Raw genomic sequence first — 17,024 nt, 5'->3', positions numbered from 1 at the left:
ACTATGCAAATGATTGTCCTGAAGCCCAGAATGGAAATGGCAATGGAAGCTCTGGGAAGAAGCCGAACCCTTTCAATAAAGGACATGTGAACCACGTGAGCGTGGAAGAGGTTGAAGCACAGCCTGATGCAGTAATAGGTAAGTTTATGGTTAAGTCGTTTACTGCACTCGTTCTTTTTGATACTGGCGCTTCGCATTCATACATATCAAGGGGATTTTTGGATAAGTATAGACTGCCAACCCAAGCCCTTAGGTCACCCATGTTAGTAACCTCACCAGGAGCAGAGTATATGGCTAGTTTATGGTGTGAACGGTTACCGTTAAGGATTGGTAACTACCCGTTTCCCTCAGACCTAATAATATTGGAATCGCAAGGATTGGATGTGATATTAGGCATGGATTGGTTATCAAAGTATAGAGGGAACATTGATTGTGCCAGTAAGTCGATTATGCTTACCACCCCAGAAGGAAGAAGGATTAAGTATGTATCCCGGCATGTGCCGAAGAGGACTCAAGTGAATTCCTTATCAGGAGTTGTACAGGAGGAAGTGCCAGTGGTGAAGGATTACCCGGACGTATTTCCAGAAGAGTTGCCAGGCATGCCACCGGATAGAGACATTGAGTTTCTGATTGAACTTTTGCCAGGCACAGGGCCAATATCTAAGAGACCGTACAGGATGCCCGCAAAAGATTTGGAGGAAATTAAGAAGCAGATTAAGGAGTTACTGGATAAAGGCTATATTCGCCCAAGTTCGTCACCTTGGGGATCACCAGTACTTCTAGTGGAGAAGAAAGATGGATCGTTGAGGATGGTTGTTGATTACCGTGGATTGAATGAAGTGACCATCAAAAACAAGTACCCACTGCCGATGATCAATGATTTGTTTGTCCGCTTACAAGGAGCTAAAGTATTTTCCAAGATCGATCTACGATCAGGATACCATCAGTTAAAGATTCGAGAGCAGGATATACCTAAGACGGCCTTTACCACCAGATATGGGCTATATGAGTATACCGTTATGTCATTTGGTCTGACTAACGCACCTGCCTATTTCATGAACCTGATGAACTAAGTGTTTATGGAGTTTTTGGATAAGTTCGTCGTGGTGTTCATAGACGATATTTTAGTCTTTTCCAAGAATGAAGAAGAGCATAAGGAGCATTTGCGTTTGGTACTTGAGAAGCTCAGAGAACATCAGTTATACGCCAAGTTCAGCAAATGTGAATTTTGGCTGAAGGAAGTTGGATTCCTCGGACATGTTATATTTGGAGAAGGAATAGCAGTAGACCCCGCCAAAGTTGACACGGTAACAAGTTGGGAATCACCCACGTCAGTTGGAGAGATCCGGAGTTTCCTTGGACTTGCAGGATACTACCGGAGGTTTATTGAGAATTTCTCAAAGATTGCAAAACCCATGACTGAGCTATTAAAGAAGGACACCAAGTTCAATTGGACTAGGAATGTGAAGCTAGTTTCCAAGAATTGAAGAAACGATTGGTTACATCACCAGTGTTGATTCTGCCAGATCAACGCAAGGATTATGAAGTTTATTGCGACGCTTCTCGTCGAGGACTTGGAGCAGTGCTTATGCAGGAAGGAAGAGTTGTGTCATATGCTTCATGACAACTTAAACCCCATGAGAAGAATTATGCCACGCATGATTTGGAATTAGCAGCCGTAGTGCATGCGTTGAAGACATGGAGATACTTTCTCATCGGAAACCATTGTGAGGTGTACACGGATCACAAGAGTTTGAAGTACATTTTCACGCAGAAGGAGTTAAATCTCAGACAGAGGAGATGGTTGGAGCTTATTAAGGACTATGATATGAGATTGCATTATCACCCAGGGAAGGCTAACGTAGTAGCAGATGTGTTGAGCCGCAAGAGCCATGTCAACACCCTCATGACAGGAGAGTTACCTTAGGAGTTAGCCGAGGACCTTCGCGAGCTATGTTTGGAGATAGTCCCAAGAGGCTATTTAGCGACATTGGAGATTCAGTCTACCTTGATGGAAAAGACCAGAGAAGCTCAGAAGACAGACAAGGAGATTGATGAGATAAAGGAAAAGATGAGCAAAGGAAAATCCAAGGGATTTCGTGAGGATGAGCACGATACCTTATGGTTTGAGGACCGCGTTTACGTGCCCAATGATCCGGAGATCAGGAAGTTGATTTTGCAAGAGGCCCATGATTCACCGTATTCGATTCACCCAGGAAATACCAAGATGTATTTGGATTTGAAGTATACTTTCTGGTGGACCGGAATGAAGAAGGATATTGCGGAGTATGTAGCAGTTTGTGATGTATGTCAGAGAGTGAAGGCAGAACATCATAAGCCAGCAGGATTGCTACAACCATTACCAATACCCGAATGGAAGTGGGATAAAATAGGCATGGATTTTATCACGGGATTGCCCAGGACTCGTTCAGGCTATGACTCAATATGGGTTGTAGTCGACCGTTTGACGAAAGTAGCTCATTTCATTCCAGTGAAGACCACTTACACCAGTGCTAAGTTGGCAAAGATATACATGACCAGGATCGTATGTTTGCATGGAGTTCCGAGGACCATTGTATCAGACAGAGGAACCCAGTTTACCTCGAAGTTTTGGAAGCAGTTACATGAAACATTGGGAACCAGGCTAGAATTTAGTACAGCCTTTCACCCACAGACAGATGGACAGACCGAGAGAGTCAATCAGATTTTGGAAGACATGTTGAGAGCTTGTGCACTAGATTATGGATCTAGTTGGGATGACAATTTGCCATATGCAGAGTTTTCTTACAACAACAGTTATCAAACCAGTTTGAAGATGGCCCCTTTCGAAGCTTTGTACGAAAGGAGGTGTAGAACACCGTTGTTATGGGACGAAGTTGGAGACCGTCAGTTGTTTGGACCAGATTTGATTAAGGAGTCTGAACAGAAAGTGAGGTTGATTCGCGATTGGCTCAAGGTAGCCTAGTCCAGGCAGAAGAGTTATGCGGATTCAAAACGTAAGGAAACAGTTCACGAAGTCGGAGACAGAGTTTATCTGCGAGTATCGCCACTTCGAGGAGTGAAGCGCTTTGGAGTTAAGGGAAAGCTAGCGCCCCGTTTTATTGGACCATACAGGGTTTTGGAACGTATGGGAGAAGTTGCCTACAAGCTGGAATTGCCTGAAGGATTGTCAGGAGTTCATGATGTATTTCACGTTTCCCAGTTGAAGAAGTGCCACGCAGAGATGGCTGAGATACCACTGAGAGATACAGTGCCACTGGAAGCGATTCAGCTGGAAAGTGATTTGACCTATGAGGAAAACCAGTTAAGATTCTTGAATATGCCAGCCGCGTTACTCTGCTCTATGACGATCTGACCTCTTTCCTGGGCTCTGCTTGCGCGCAACCCTCGTGTTTAGTTGCCACTATGAGTTTGGAACCCTGAACAGACCGCCGGTGTTAAGGTTATCAAGTTTTGCAAAGTCCAGTGGAACCACCATTCGGAAGATGAAGCCACCTGGGAGCGAGAGGAAGATCTACGGAAGGACCACTCTCACCTGTTTTCTAGCCAACCCGAATCTCGAGGGCGAGATTCATCTTAAGGGGGGTAGGTTTGTAACATCCCAAATTTTCAATTTGGAATGTTATACATTAGATCATCATTGCATAGCATATTTTTATGCATTTGGCAAATGCTCGATAAATCCTAAGCAACTCAAGGACCCTCGGAGAGAGAGTTGGGGATTTTCCCGATTTTTCATATTTGATTTTCATCAAATAATAAAACGAGGATTTTGGTTTTAATTATTTTCTCTCCGGAAAAATATTTCACATTAAAATAAATGAGAGGAGAAAATGTGACTTCTCCAAAACAATTGAAATATTGGAGGAAAAATATTAAAATCACATATTGGATTCTATTTGGATTTTATTTGCAATTTTAATTGCATTAAAAAAATTGCACGTTTTCAAAACTGCATTTTTGTGTCAAAAAAATGTTCACCTTGTTCTAATTATTTTAATTAGACGAGGAAAATTTGTTTTATCATTTTTGTATTTTTATTTATTTTTCTGTGATTTTTTTTATTTCGGCGGAATATTTAAAAAAAACCACCGCGCCCGACCGGGCCGAGGCCCAGCCGAGCCGGCCGGCCCATCCCGCGTCGTCTCCCTCGCGCGCATGCCTGCGCCGCCGCCGAGTCCGAGGCGAGCACGCCATCACCGCCGCCTTGCCCCCTCCTCCAAGCAGCCCCCCCTCTCTCCTATACCCGCCGCCGCCGCCCCCTCCCTCACCCCGAGCCCCGCCCCAAGCCGCCCCGCCGGAGCCCGCAGCGCCGCCGCCCGCAGCTCGCCGCAACGCCGCCGACGACGCCGCCCCTCGCCGCCGCCCGAGCCCCGCCGCCAGAGCCGACCCCCGCCGGAGCCCCAAGCTGCCCCGCCGGAGCCCGTCCCGACGAGGTACCGAGCCGCCGCCGCCCTTGCCGGTTTTCTAAAAAAAACCGTTCGTTTTTTTTTTCTTTCTCTCTAAACCCTAGATCGATTTTTTTTTTGGTTTTATTATTTAGTGAACGTTCACCGACCCGTTCGTTTTAACGAACGTGTTCGTCGGATTTTCGCTGTTAACGAACGTTCGTTCATTTAACCGTTCGACAGTTTTCTTTTTGTCGGATTTTTCCGCGATTTTCCAGATCCCGATTCCTGATCGGATCTTCGTTTTCGTTTAACTTTTCGCTCGTTTATCGGAATCAGGCGATTCAAGCGCCAAGAGTTTTGTCTCGAAATTCTCTTTCCGTTTACCTACTCAAACAAGTTTTTGCTACAGTAAAATTTGACCTAGATCCAGATTAGTAAACGAAGCTTGTTTCTTTCGCCGTTTGACTTTCGTTGCTTCGTTCGATTTGATTCTTTTTGCAAACCGGAGTTCTTAAGTTGAACTTTCTGGTTGTATCTGTTATTCGAGTTTTACCTGTGCATTAGATGAGTACTTATTGTTTGCTTGTTTGTTTGCGATAGAGTACCCGGAGTGCGCCGCTTGTTACTTCGAATCTCTAGGTTTCGCGGATCATCAGCAAGGCAAGTAACACTTTGATCATACTTTTCCATACCCAGTTTTTATTGCATTAGATCAATCCTCAAACATTGCATGGTTAGGATCTAATTAAATTGTGGGTATTGGGAAGTAGTTGTGGTAGTACCTATTACCTGTTTTATTTATCAAACCCTTGGGAGTTACTTCTACGTTGCTTATATTGTCATGCTATGCTCGTAGACGTGGATTGGGTTTGAGAGATATTCATGACAGATGTGAGATTGTTAATAATGGTTTACTAAAGGTGGCAACTAAAACTCACATCTGGGTGGATTGAGGCACCTAGGGAACCCAGTGCTGCCTGTTTTTTTGGATATCCCGGGGTACCCGTGTGATCATCCTATGGACCGCCACCCAGGCTAAAAGGGATCATGAGATTTTTGATGCTAGAAACTTCCGTGTGCAGCCACAAGCTATTATGGGCTCTAGCATAGTTGATTAAGTTGTGTGAGCTCTTGAAGAGGTAGACTAGCAGATGTAGGGGATGTAGGTGGTACGGTCTACCCGGAGTAGAGAGTTAACGCTTCTGAAAGACTGTGTCTCGGTCATCCGTTTCTCAAACATCATGCATTGCGAGAATCAAGCGGAGGCGATCGAGTCTTGTGGGGAAAAGTGCACAAACCTCTGCAGAGTATACAAACTAATCATGGTTAGCCGTGTCCCCGGTTATGGACAACTTGAGTATCTAGTATCTGGATTATCATGTGAATCTCATCACCATGTTACTTTAATTAATTTTGTTGGGTTAATGATGACACTTAATTGGGATTGAGTTGGAGGTACCTTCTCAATGTTTAACAACCACCATGATAGTTAAACATAACTTATTCCTTTGTAGTAGGGAAAAATTGGCTTTGCGCAAAACTGTAACCATAGAGCTTTCCACCAGCCATATATGCATGTAGTATAGTATTTTTATGTTCATTATTCTCTATGTGTTATATTGCCAGCATATTCCATGTGCTGACCCATTTCGGGCTGCAACGTTTCATGTTGCAGACTTTTCAGACGATGAGTAAGGTGCCTTAGGTCGTGGTCTTATACTCAGTGATGTCGTTGGAGTTGATGGACTAACTTATCTTCGAAGCCTTCTGCTGTTATCGTTTTTAGATGGCCTTAAGCCATATTTATCATACTTATTCTCTTTTGAGATATTCGTTGTAATAAGTGTGTGATTGCTACTCTGTTATAAATCCTCCATTTGTACTGTGCGTGTCAGCATTACTGATCTAGGGATGACACTGGTGCACAGCAGCACAGACTATTTGAGGTCTGGTCGCTAAACATCCAAACTAGCTTCGACCGTACTGCCTGCTCCCGCCTCCCGTGGCCGTTGTGCTGCCGCGCAGGCATCACCGCCCCACCCTACTCCCACCACTGGTCGGGCCTTCCCTTTACTCAACCACACCCCGTGTTATTTTCCGGCAACGGCAGCCTCACACCACAGCCGAACTAGTCAACCCTCATACTCCCTCTTCCGCGTGGGAAACCACTGTCGTGTCTTCCCCGGCTCCGGTTCATTCCCTTCTTAGGCCTCGCCGTCGTCCACCGTGTTGGTGCTCTCAGCGCGGCGTTGTTAACATGGTCAACGAACGACAACCATCAGAAGAGGACTGTACGTGGTAAGGCTGACAGCTGGACCCACCAGCTACATCTTCGCACGCAAGAAAGTGCATTCTTATTACGCGAAAAAATAATCCCCCCTGACAGCTGGGACCCACCAGCTATATCTTCACACGCAAGGAAGTGTGTTCTTATCCTCCCTGATAGCTGGGACCCACCAGGTCGAAGCGTATGTATCGTTGTTTGTGTGGTCGCAGACATGTGCGTACATACCAGTCGATCGGCCTGTCTGCCACGATGAACCGTGGCCGCGTAAGGAGCGGTAGCAGTTCAGGCAGTCCCGTCTAAATCCTATACACATATGATAGCCATGCTGCAAAAAAGACAGCCATGTACATACATACGGGCATGGTCTCGAACGCATACAACGACAGTGTCCTGTTCATCGGCAGCCAACCGGCTGCGTCAGAACAGAGAAACAACGTCGTGTACATCGGGGGGCAACCGACTGGGTCGGAATGCGTTCTGTTCAACGGGAGCTAACGGGCTTGGACGGAACAGCCGAAACGCGGTCTAGCGTATCGCAATACAGAGGAAACGGCCTTCTGTTCGACCGCCTACGGTCGAAACAGAATCCTGTTCATTGGGAGGGGTCTGGCGTACCATAAAATGGAGGGAACAGACTTCCTTTCGAGCTCCTATGATTGAAACGGGGCCGTGTTGATCGGGAGGGGTCAGGCGTACCGCAAAATAGAGGAAACAGACTTCTCTTCGACCGCCTACGGTCGTAACGGGGTCCTGCTCATCGGGAGGGTGTGGCGTACCGCAAAACGGGACTCCACGGGCTACTGTTCATACACCATCGACTTCCTCCAGCCTCCACCTGCTACTGTTCATCCACCGTCAACCTCCTCCAGCCTCCACCAGCCAGTGTTCATCCACGGACTACTGTTCAACCAGCCTCCACGGGGTCCTGTTCATCCACCCCCAACCGGTTGTGGTGTGTGGCAGCCTCCTTGGGGTCCTATTCATCCGGTGGCAACCGCGTACTACCACGGGGTCATGTTTATCCAGCGGCAACCGCCTACACATGGCCGGGTGTTAGGGCATGTCTCTCTCTAAGTGGTTTTGGTGATTGATGGAAATGCTTTTGTGGAGTAATCTGAAGCAAATATGCCCTAGAGGCAATAATAAAGTTGTTATTTATATTTCCTTATATCATGATAAATGTTTATTATTCATGCTAGAATTGTATTAACCGGAAACTTAGTACATGTGTGAATACATAGAAAAAGTAGAGTGTCCCTAGTATGCCTCTACTTGACTAGCTCGTTGATCAAATATGGTTATGTTTCCTTACCATAGACATGTGTTGTCATTCGATGAACGGGATCACATCATTAGAAAATGATGAGATGGACAAGATCCATCTGTTAGCTTAGCATTATGATCGTTTAGTTTTACTGCTATTGCTTTCTTCATGACTTATACATATTCCTCTGACTATGAGATTATGCAAGTCCCGAATACCGGAGGAACACCTTGTGTGCTATCAAACGTCACAACGTAAATGGGTGATTATAAAGATGCTCTACAGGTGTCTCCAACGGTGTTTTTTGAGTTGGCATAGATCGAGATTAGGATTTGTCACTCTGAGTATCGGAGGGGTATCTCTGGGCCCTCTGGGTAATGCACATCACTATAAGCCTTTCAAGCAATGTGACTAATGAGTTAGTTGCGGGATGATGCATTACAGAACAAGTAAAGAGACTTGCAGGTAATGATATTGAACTAGGTATGATGATACCAACGATCGAATCTCGGGCAAGTAACATACCGATGACAAAGGGAATAACGTATGTTGCTATGCGGTTTGACCGATAAAGATCTTCATAGAATATGTAGGAACCAATATGAGCATCCAGGTTCCGCTATTGGTTATTGACCGGAGATGTGTCTCGGTCATGTCTACATAGTTCTTGAACTCATAGGGTCCACACGCTTAACGTTCGATGACGATTTGTATTATGAGTTCTGTGTTTTGGTGACCGTAGTTTGTTCAGAGTCCCGGATGAGATCACGGACATGACGAGGAGTATCTAAATGGTCGAGAGGTAAAGATTCATATATTGGAAGGTTGTATACGGACACCGGAATTGTTCCGAAGAAGTTCGGGCATTTATCGGAGTACCGGGAGGCTATCAAAACCCCCGGGAAAGTTAATGGGCCTAATGGGCCATAGTGGAGAGAGGGAGGAAGGCCATAGAAGGAGGCGCGCGCCTTCCCCCTGCACAATCCAAATTGGACAAGGGGAGGGGCGCGGCCCCTTTTCCTTCTCCCTCTCCCCTCTTTCCCCCTTCCCCTCTCCGTTGGAAGGAAGGGGGAGCCGAATCCTACTAGGAGTGGAGTCCTAGTAGGACTCCCCCCATGGCGCGCCACCCCTAGGGCCGGTCGGCCTCCTCTCCCGAAAGGCACAACAGTTATTGTCTCAGCCGTGTGCGGTGCCCCCCTCCACAGTTTACTCCTCCGGTCATAGGGTCGTAGTGCTTAGACGAAGCCGTGCGCAGATCACATCACCATCACCGTCGCCACGCCGTCGTGCTGATGGAACTCTCCCTCGACCCTCTACTGGATCAAGAGTTCGAGGGACGTCATCGAGCTGAACGTGTGCTGAACACGGAGGTGCCGTACGTTCGGTACTTGGATCGGTTGGATCGTGAAGACGTTTGACTACATCAACCGCGTTAACCTAACGCTTCCGCTTTCGGTCTACGAGGGTACGTGGACACACTCTCCCCATCTCGTTGCTATGCATCTCCTACATAGATCTTGCGTGATCATAGGAATTTTTTTGAAATTGCATGCTACGTTCCCCAACAGTGGCATCAGAGCCAGGTCTATGCGTAGATGATATGCACGAGTAGAACACAATGAGTTGTGGGTGATAATAGTCATACTGCTTACCACCAACATCTTATTTTGATTCGGCGCTATTGTTGGATGAAGCGGCCCGGACCAACATTACATGACCACGTTCATGAGACCGGTTCTACCGACGTGCTTCGCACACAGGTGGCTGGCGGGTGTCTGTTTCTCCAACTTTAGTTGAATCGAATTTGACTACGGCCGGTCCTTGTTGAAGGTTAAAACAGCACACTTGACGAAAAATCGTTGGGGTTTTGATGTGTAGGTAAGAACGGTTCTTGCTAGAAGCCCGTAGCATCCACGTAAAATTTGCAACAACAAAGTAGAGGACGTCTAACTTGTTTTTGCAGGTCATGTTGTGATGTGATATGGTCAAGACGTGATGAGATATAAATTGTTTTATGAGATGATCATGTTTTGTAAAAGTTATCGGCAACTGGCAAGAGCCTTGTGGTTGTCGCTTTATTGTATGAAATGCAATCACCATGTAATTGCTTTACTTTATCACTAAGCGGTAGCGATAGTCGTAGAAGCAATAGTGGGCGAGACGACAAGGATGCTACGATGGAGATCAAGGTGTCAAGCCGGTGATGATGGAGATCATGACGGTGCTTTGGAGATAGAGATCAAAGGCACAAGATGATGATGGCCATATCATGTCACATATTTTGATTGCATGTGATTTTTATCTTTTATGCATCTTATTTTGCCTAGTATGGCGGTAGCATTATAAGATGATCCCTCACTAAATTTCAAGGTATAAGTGTTCTCCCAGAGTATGCCCCGTTGCTATAGTTCATCGTGCCGAGACACCATGTGATGATCGGGTCTGATAAGCTCTACATTCACATACAGGGAGTGCAAGCCAGTTTTGCACGTGCAGAATACTTGGGTTAAACTTGACGATCCTAGCATATGCAGATATGGCCTCGGAACACTGAGACCAAAAGGTCGAACATGAATCATATAGTAGATATGATCAACATAGTGATGTTCACCATTGAAAACTACTCCATCTCACGTGATGATCGGACATGGTTTAGTTGATATGGATCACATGATCATTTAGATGACTAGAGGGATGTCTATCTAAGTGGGAGTTCTTAAGTAATATGATTAATTGAACTTTAATTTATCATGAACTTAGTACCTGATAGTTTTTGCATATCTATGTTGTTGTAGATCAATGGTCTGTGCTACCGTTCCCTTGAATTTTAATGCGTTCCTAGAGAAAGCTAAGTTGAAAGATGATGGTAGAAACTACACGGACTGGGTCCGTAACTTGAGGACTATCCTCATTGCCGCACAGAAGAATTACGTCCTGGAAGCACCGCTAGGTGCAAGACCCGCTGCAGGAGTAACTCCAGACGTTATGAACGTCTGGGTATCATAACCACTTGAGTCAGCTGGGAGTTAATCTTCTTGATGATGGTGTCATTGACAGAGTTCTTCAATCACTACCACCAAGCTATAAAGGCTTCGTGATGAACTATAATATGCAAGAGATGGAAAAAGACAATTCCCGAGCTCTTCGTGATGCTAAAGGCTGCGGAGGTAGAAATCAAGAAAGAGCATCAAGTGTTGATGGTTAACAAAACCACTAGTTTCAAGAAAAAGAGCAAAGGGAAGAAGGGGAACTTCAAGAAGAACAGCAAGCAAGTTGCTGCTCAAGGGAAGAAGCCCAAGTCTAGACCTAAGCCTGAAAGTGAGTGCTTCTACTGCAAAGGGACTGGTCACTGGAAGCGGAACTGCCGCAAGTATTTGGCGGATAAGAAGGATGGCAAAGTGAAAGGTATATTTGATATACATGTTATTGATGTGTACCTTACTAATTCTCGTAGTAGCGCCTGGGTATTTGATACTGGTTCTGTTGCTCATATTTGCAACTCGAAACAGGGGCTACAGATTAAATGAAGATTGGCTAAGGACGAGGTGACGATGCACGTGGGAAATAGTTCCAAAGTCGATGTGATCGCCGTCGGCACGCTACCTCTACATCTACCTTCAGGATTAGTTTTAGACCTAAATAATTGTTATTTGGTGCCAACGTTGAGCATGAACATTATATCTGGATCTTGTTTGATGCGCGACAGTTATTCATTTAAATCAGAGAATAATGGTTGTTCTATTTATATGAGTAATATATTTTATGGTCATGCACCCTTGAAGAGTGGTCTATTTTTGTTGAATCTCGATTGTAGTGATACACATATTCATAATATTGAAGCCAAAAGATGCAAAGTTAATATTGATAGTGCAACTTATTTGTGGCACTGTGATAACCCACAAGTATAGGGGATCGCAACAGTTTTCGAGGGTAGAGTATTCAACCCAAATTTATTGATTCGACACAAGGGGAGCAAAAGAATATTCTCAAGTATTAGCAGTTGAGTTGTCCATTCAATCACACCTGAAAGACTTAATATCTGCAGCAAAGTATTTAGTAGCAAAGTAGTATGGAAGTAACGGTAACTGTGGCAAAAGTAACAGTAGCAGTTTTTGTAGCAATCGTAACAGTGGCGGCGGAAAAGTAACTAAGCAAAGATCAATATGTGAAAAGATCGTAAGCAATGGATCAATGATGGATAATTATGTCGGATGTGATTCCTCATGCAACAGTTATAACATAGGGTGACACAGAACTAGCTCCAGTTCATCAATGTAATGCAGGCATGTATTCCGAATATAGTCATACGTGCTTATGGAAAAGAACTTGCATGACATCTTTTGTCCTACCCTCCCGTGGAAGCGGGGTCCTATTGGAAACTAAGGGATATTAAGGCCTCCTTTTAATAGAGTACCGGACCAAAGCATTAACACTTAGTGGAAAGATGATTTGAGTGGAAAGCAACTTGGAGAAGGCTAGAGATCAAGATTCATGTGGTTGGAATGGAATATCTTGACCTCAACACATGAGTAGGTGGTTCTCTCTCAAAAAATGTATGCTAGAAGTGTAGGCATGTTCTGATGGCTCTTCTCATGAATGAAGGAAGGGTGGAGGGGTATATATAGCCTCCACACAAAATCTACCCGTTACACACAATTCACCAAACTCGGTGGGACCAAATCAGAAAACTCGGTCATACCGATTTAGTTCAAAATGTGAACGTTAGGCTTTTCGGTGGGACCGACATGTCAACTCAGTGGGACCGATTTCATTAGGGTTAGGTCATAACGTAATCTCGGTGAGACCGATTACACAAACTCAGTGAGACCGACTTTGGTAATAAGCTAACCAGAGAGTTGGTCAGGCAAACTCGGTGGGACCGACTCGCTCATCTCGGTGAGACCGAAACGTTACGAAGGGGAAACAGAGTGTTTGCATTGCAAACTCGGTGGGACCGATCATTCATCTCGGTTGGACCAAAACGTCACGAAGGGAAACAGAGAGTTTGCAATCCCATCTCGGTGAGACCGAGATCCCTATCGGTGAGACCGAAGTGACTAGGGTTTGTGGCAGTGGCTATGTCAAGTGAACTCGGTGGCGCACGGATAGAATATTTTGGTGGGGCCGAGTTTGACTTTTGGTTTGAAACATATGTGGATATGAGAAAGTGGTTGAGGGTTTTTGGAGCATATCACTAAGCATTTTGAGCAAGCAAGCCATTAAGCAACACCTCATCCCCTTTTAATAGTATTGGCTTTTCCTATGGACTCAATGTGATCTTGGATCACTAAAAGTAAAATGTAGAGTCTTGAGCTTGATCCAATATGTGTCCTTACCATTTTGAGGGGTCCACAATTCTAATCCATGCCATGCCAATCATTGAACTTTCCTGAAATATTTATCTTGAAATAGCATTAGCTCAATGAGCTATATGTTGTTAATAATTACCAAAACCACCCAGGGATAGTTGCACTTTCACCAATACTATTAAAAGGGGATGAGGTGTTGCTTAATGGCTTGTGTCGGCGTTCTGAGAATGGGGGTCCCCAGACTTGCCGGCCTGCGACCCACGGCGTGGCTCTGCGAGCGGGCCCGTACGGCCCATCTTCACGAACAAGCACTCAAGACCCTCGCGAGGGGCCAAGCCTCGCGAGGCGGACGACACAAGACCTCCTCAGAAGCGGCCTCACCAGGTTGGCTCGCGAGGGGCAGAGAGTTCAAGGCAAGGCAAACCTCGCGAGGTTCTCGTGACATGAGCCATGACGATCAAGATCAAGCGGGCGCCAGCGCGCACAGTGTCCTTGTTTCCTCTTTGGTGCTAAGGAAGCAAGCGCAGGCGCGGAGTATCGAGGCGTCAAGCAAAGGTTTCCATAACAGTGCAACGAGACCAAGACCAGCAGGACGGCAAGACGGAGGTCACCATGGAGCCCAAGGCGGCGTCACCACCAGAGCCTTTTGCAGGCGGAGACTGCTTTTGTCAGGATAAGTTGTACTAGCTGTCCCCTTTCAAATCGGCCGTTGTTGGCTCCCTTCCCGCTCAACATTTGGGGAGAGGACCAGGGCCTCTATAAATAGGACTAGCCACCACAGTAGGAGGCATCTGATCTTTAGCCAATCCTTAGCCACACACCGAGCACAAGAACACCTCAACCTCAGGAGGTTGTTCTTCCCCTTGTACTGTTCATCCTCGGCCCGAGAGGCAATCCACCACCACCACACTGGAGTAGGGTATTACACCACAACGGTGGCCCGAACTAGTATAAATCTTCTGTGTTCATCGAGTTAGCCCTTGAGATCTTAGCGAGGCTAGGACGTGGATCGGTAGGGGGAGATCTTCGCGCGCACCCCAGTGTTCGAACCTTGAGGGTTTTGCCGGAACCCGTGATCCGACATTTGGCGCTCCAGGTAGGGGTGCGCCGGAGCTCTTCTTCCACCAGCCGGTCCGATCGTTGATCCTTCGATGCTCCACGGCTCCGATGTCCGGCGACTCGAGAGCCAATACCGATCGTTGGGCGGCCTGGCCGACTCGGGCGGCGCCGCCTGCCCAAGAAGACCTCAACCCCGCGCCTCGGGCAGCACGCGCGCCGCCAAACACCGCGGGGAGCGGGCGGCGCGGTCACTCAGCCTCTGCTCTTACCCCACAACAAGTGCGGGCGGCCGCGAGGACCTCGAGCCACGCTGCCGCCACGGCGCCGCACACCCGGCGGGAGCAGGCGAACATGAGGGCCGCGCTCACAGTGGCTCGAGAGCTGCTGTGATGCCGGTTAATGGAGAGCGGTCGGGATGCTTTGCTCGAGCGCGTCGCCGAGCTCTTGGACGCCGCGGCTTCAGGAGCGCCACCCTTCTGTACTACGCTCACGCCACAAGCTGCGGCAGGGTCGCATGGCGGACCACGCCGTGCCCGCGTCACTGCAGGCGCACCACCAGGCTTCATCGACATCGGCGCAACCCACGGAGTTGTACGCCCGCTCGCGCCCGCGCCACCTCCGCTGGGCGCGGGCGCGAGCGCTGCAACCTACGGTCCGGGCGGGATGCAACCCTACCATCCTCGAGGTGGCATGCTAGGACGGGTGACATGGAGCGTGGGGCACTACGACGAGGTCTTCGAGGCGGCGGCCACGGAGGCCTACGTGCCCCGCATGGTGGACCAGGAGTACATGCTGGAAGACGACCCTGGCTCGTTCCTCGAGCCGGGCTGGGAGGAGGAGGCGCTAGAAGCCGGCACCTTTCGGGAGCCATCCGGAAGCCTCACCAACCGCGCCGGCGACAACGACTACAGGGTACCACTAAGTCCTCAGGAGCAGGCTTACGCTAACCATGGTGCGCAGGAGGATCAGGTCACCACAGCGGCTGGCGGCCCCGGCTCGACGGCCTCCCTTCCGCCAGGGGGAGCGTACTGGAGGCTACATGAGAGGGGTTGGGAGCCGGACCCCTCCCCACGCCGCATGGAGCAAGGCGTCCCCCGGAGGTAGGCCCTCTACCGGGGAGGTGCTGGAAAGCCTACCCCCGGCAGAGGACCTGTGGTTGCTGAGGGCGCACTGGCGTCCCCTTTTCCCCTTGGTGTCGTCCAGGTTTCCAGTCGGCCCCAATGGTGGTCGAGGGTGGCGCAAGGCAGGGCCCTCGTCTGGCGATATGAAGTAAGGCTCACGCCTGTGAAGATCGCCGCCCGTGACACTCTCACGTAATAACAAGTGGGGTTGTACATGCCCCGGAGTCTCAGGAGTGCCGCCCTCGGGCCTCGGGGGCTCCCTCCCACGTCCTAGTGGCAGCACTTAGCTCCGCGCTGGTGAGAAGACTTGAAGACAAGAAGACTAGACTAGGTGCCGGACGCGGCCATTTGCTTTGGATCCCTTTTATGTAGCCTTGCCTTCTGGATTTGGATTTAAGTTGAAGTTGAATTTTCATTGCTACGCGCGGGGGGGTGCCTTTTCTCATTCGAGCGATTTCTTGTTATCTGGTTCTTGCCTTATTCCGAAGCTCGCGCTCGCTGCCTCCCCCTCGCGGGCCCCTCGCGAGCGGGGCTGGGCGCAGCATATGCACCTTGTGCGGCGATACCACGATCGGCACCTGATTCTCGCGAGGCCCTCTCGGGCGAATCAGCAGACCCTTCAGGAACTCCTCGGGAGCTCACGACCTCACGATCCGGTTCGGGGCCTACCCCGGCTAAGGTAAGCCGCAACAGCGAACTTGCCACCAGACTCATGGATTCACAAAGGCGCACACTCAGCTTGGCATAGAAGAATAAAAACTGTGATTTGTTTACATGAGGGACTCCCCCTCTCAAAATGCTCTTACAATCTTTAGGGGCCACGCCCAAGTTTTTGCATAGAGGGTAAAACAGCAGGGGAACATGTTATCAGCCAGATATGTCGCTCGCCGCGTCCCCCAGGTCATCTTCAGATGCACCGCTGGCGTCGTTGGCGTCGTCGCTGGCGTCGCCTCCACCTTCGTCGGCCCCAACATCGCCGTCGTCAACCACGTCACCTTCGTCTACCGCGACTACCACCACGTCGTCCTCAGAAGCGAAGGCCCTGACCAGCGGATCCAGGTTGTCCTCCACCCACCGTGCTAGGTCGCTCAGATGGCCGCAGGTACGGGGGCAATGGCGGCGTCGAAGTCGAAGTCGGGGTAGGTGTTCTGAAGATGGCTGAAGACGCGGGAGAACGCGCGCCCGAGTAGGCCACGGCTCCTCTCTTCCACGAGCTGGCGAGCTCTATCAGATTGAGCTTCCAGGCACTTCACCACGTCGGAGAAGAAGAAGCAAAGGTGACTGACGTAGTCATTCGAGTGGGGATGCGGAGCATTCTCGTCGCAGACGTGGCCCAGTGTCGTGTTGGCCCTGACCCTGAGGTCCTGAAGCATGGGGGCATGCTCGCGCTCCAGCGTCCGTCGCTGAAGCACTTCCTCCCTGTTCTGTGTGCAATGGCCTCAGCGTCAGCAACCCGTTTCCGAAGAGAGAGCAACTCGGCGCGGGCTATTGGGGCCCGCGGAGCTCCGCGCTTGACCTTTGGCTTCGCCTCGAAGCCAAGCCCGACCGCGCCTTGGGCCCGGGGGCTACTGTCGGTGTTCTGAGAACAGGGGT

Source organism: Aegilops tauschii, chromosome 1, assembly GCF_002575655.3.
Source record: "Aegilops tauschii subsp. strangulata cultivar AL8/78 chromosome 1, Aet v6.0, whole genome shotgun sequence".
Lineage (NCBI taxonomy): Eukaryota > Viridiplantae > Streptophyta > Magnoliopsida > Poales > Poaceae > Aegilops > Aegilops tauschii.
The sequence above is the reverse complement of the archived record's forward strand: the minus strand, read 5'-3'. Positions refer to the sequence as shown.